This window comes from Meleagris gallopavo, chromosome 1, assembly GCF_905368555.1.
Source record: "Meleagris gallopavo chromosome 1, MGAL_WU_HG_1.1, whole genome shotgun sequence".
NCBI classification, from domain to species: Eukaryota; Metazoa; Chordata; class Aves; order Galliformes; family Phasianidae; genus Meleagris; species Meleagris gallopavo.
The window spans coordinates 171591770-171595506 of record NC_139404.1 but is presented as its reverse complement, the minus strand read 5'-3'; positions in this window follow the sequence as shown (position 1 = coordinate 171595506).

The window sequence follows — 3737 nt, the reverse complement described above, 5'->3', positions numbered from 1 at the left end:
GTGAAATGTTCTTCTAGTTATTGAAATCACAGAATTACAGAATGGCCTGGGTTGGAAGGGGCCCCAAAGATCGTGAATCTCCAACCCCCCTGCCACAGGCAGGGCCACCAACCTCCTACTAGATTCAGTGCTGCTTTATTTTTCATTTGGAATGAAGGAAAGCAAGTTTATAGGCATGCAAAAGGAATCAGCCTTTACTACCCATGTATCCATGTACCCTGCCGACTGACTAATCAGTAAATAGTATGTCATCCACGTTATGTGTCAGGAATTGGTTTTGCTTTGCAACATGATCAAGATTAAGGAGTTTGCCATTAACTTCAATATGTTGAAGAATTGACTCAGGTTTTTCAGGGTTTTTTTTTTTTTTTTTTTTTTTTTCCTTTTTCCTGTCATCGAAACTGGAATAACTTTCTGTCCAAACCAATTAGTACAACCAAGCCTAACACATTTGGTATATATATATATATTTTTAAAGCAGTGGATGATTTTCTTATCTGAAAAATGAGCCAATTAGCTATTAAACATCCTTATAACAGATTTTCTTCTATGTTTGTGTACAGTGTGTGTTGAACTTCTGGAAGAAATGATATACTCTGTTTCAGAATGTCTTGAGCAAGGAAAAAATTGTATCAATTATTTGAGTTTTAGATAGTGTTTCAGTGGGGATGGGTTTGGAACCTCTGGAGTATGAGTCAGACATAAGATAACACAAGTGAAAGAAGGCTGAAGGTCTTAACTACTGCTTTTGTTGTCCAAATCAAACTGACACTGCTGGCCTGTGTGTGTTTCTCTGTGTGGAGATGCTGGAACACCGCCCTCCCCCCCATCCCTGCCCTAAAGCACAGTATCTTCAGGTATCCCCAGTATTTATTCTCCTCCCCAGAGCTCCAGGCTGCTGCACGCAACAAAGCTCGCTGTTTTACATCCAGCAGTATCAGGGCCTCCTGCCCTGGCACAGTCAGCGCTTCCCAAGCATGTCTTCAATTTCCTAGTGTCCCTGCTGTTATTTGGAAGTCTGTGACAGACAATGAATGGATGTGGTTGTACTACAGCTTGATGTTGCCAATATAGGCTTTCACCACGAGCAAACTGGTGTTCAACTTTCAATACTGTGTTTACTATGTTCATGTGAAATTATTTGTGGTGCCAAATTATGAAAGGGACACTTAGCACAGTCCTGGTCACAATTAGATGTTAAAGATATATTAAAGTACAACAAACATTCTGAGTAATCTATGAAATATTTCCAGTAATTTTAGTCACTGGGCATTCTTTTGCAAAACATTGTTTTCAATCTTGAATGGGGAGGCAGATAAGGAAATTGAGAACCCAATCAAAGAGAAGAAACAAAGAAGTCAGAAGGATGAAGCAGACAAGGGCAAACCAGAGGAGGACAGGTACACTCGTTAATTGTATTTACATTTCAAAGATAAGTTAGCTGCAGTGTTCTTAATCATACCCTACACTTGAGTTCCCTGCCACACATCACGAATAATACGCTTTGGTGGAAAGGATGAGTGATCCAATGGGTTTCTTCCATATTTCATTTAATGGGTGATCGTAATTTGAGAGGTCAGTACAAACACCTATGGTAAATGACAATTTTAGTCCAGAAAATTAATTAAGACAGAAGTCGAGATGCTGACTAAAACACTTTTGGATATCGTATATAAGCTTGCAGGAGCTGATTAACTCAAACAGAACACCTCCTTAGGTGATAGCCACCAAATGATACTGGAATAGCTTTTAAAATTGAGAAGGATGAGGAAAAGGATTTATGAAGCTCTTGGCTGAGTTTTCTCTGGAGAAAGAATTTTGATAATAAGTGGGATTAGCTCTTTGCCAATTAGCAGACAATTAGAGGAAAGACATTTACCCAGTGGGCAGAAGTCTTTTATGATAGACTCATCCTCATCGAACCTGTTTATGCCAGAGGAAGATAAACAGTGCTTGCTCACAGTTTCTTAGCTCTAGGGATGTGAGCATCACTGGCTGCAGCCACCGTGCCAACTTCACAGCATCTGCATTAAACACAATGTGACAGTGCTTAACATGAGAGCACAGAACAGAGGACCCCGGGCTATACTCATGGATCCCAGGGTGTATACAGATGGTTTCCAAGGGGTCCACGGAATCATCATATGGAGTGTATGTGGAGAATTGAGAAATCTCCCACACTTGGGAGTTTTTGGGGAAGCAGCAAATCAGAAGGAGCAAGGAGGCATTGGCTTTATCTGCAAAGGTGATAATCATTGGTAGATCAAGGATGGTATTAGAAGACTTTTTGAGAGTGTCCCTTGGGTAGGTGAATGGACATAAGCTTTGGTGTGGCAGATGCTGTAAAGAAGCATCTTTACACCTCAGAAGAGCTGAGTTGGTGTTGTGGCTTAACCCAGCAGGCAGCTGAGCACCACAGAACTGTTTGTTCAGAATAGAGAAGAAAAAAATGCAACAACTCATGGGCTCGGATAAGCTAAGAAAGAAAGAAAACAACAATAACAAAATAACAGATGCACAGAAGAATTGCTCACCACCAGTTGCCAATGCCCAGGCAGTCCCTGAGCATTGGCAGCCCCCCTGGCCAACTTCTCACAGTTTTACAGTTATCACACGATACCATAAGGTACGGATGTCCCTTTGGCCATTTTGGGTCATCTGTGCTGGTTCAGTCTCCTTGCAGCTCCTTGTGCCCCTCACTTCTGACTGGCAGGGCAGTGTAAGGAGCTGAAATGTCCTTGGCTCCGTAAGCCCTGCTCAGCAATACCTAAGCATCACCGTGTTATCAACATAATTCTCATCCTAAAACCAAAACATGGAACCCTACCAGCTACTGGGAAGAAAATTAGCTCTATCCCAGCCAAAACCATGAAAGCTAAGTTGCTGCTTCTTGTTTTTTTTCTGACTTAACAATGACATTTTCTGCAAAATAGAGATATAGATGGCAGTGCTTGGCCAAAAGGTGTCTGGGGAAGAATATGTCTGGCTTTACTGTGGTTCATGTTCCTCTTTTCCATTCTTAGATCCCACATAGGATCCATGTTTCCTAACTGAAGCATACAAGTCTGAGGCTAAGTTCCTCTCCAAACTCCTCCTGTCAGCGGTAGACAGAGAAGAGCAGGAGCAGAACATGAGCTCTCTAACTCCAGCAGTTGCTCAAGGCATGTTTCAGGATTCATGCTCTAAAGGATATATTTCTTGCCAGTAATGCTGCAGGCAATTCAGAGCACAGGGTAGGCCTGAGGCCTAAACGTGGCCGGAAAAATTGTATCCTTCAGTTTTAAAATCTAGCTCAGAAAAGCAAAGATAACAAGACAAAAGTAAATGAGGACTAATCTCTGCTTAGGAGAACAGTTGGAGGAGTTCCCATTAAGCCAAAGGCCATCATTTCCCTCATGTACCCAGTAGCTCAAGGTGATATGGCTCTACTGTAGAAGTACCTGGCCTGGATCAAGAAGACCTGAGGTATTAGGAGAAATCTGGTAGTGTCATGAGCTGGAGTTGTTGAGCTCCGCTTGTTTGGTGAATACTGGAGCCAGCAAAACCCTTCAAAGGTGAATAGTGAGAATCATTTAAATTATTGGGTTGATTTCCAGAACAAATAAACACCAGGTGTGCTTGAGGACAGGGACTGGCAGCAATGACCAAATGTATTTTGCTGGTGTGTGCTCTGGATTAGGAACCTGTTGAACAGCAGGACATGACACAGAAGCTCAGACCTGCAATACGCTATTCCT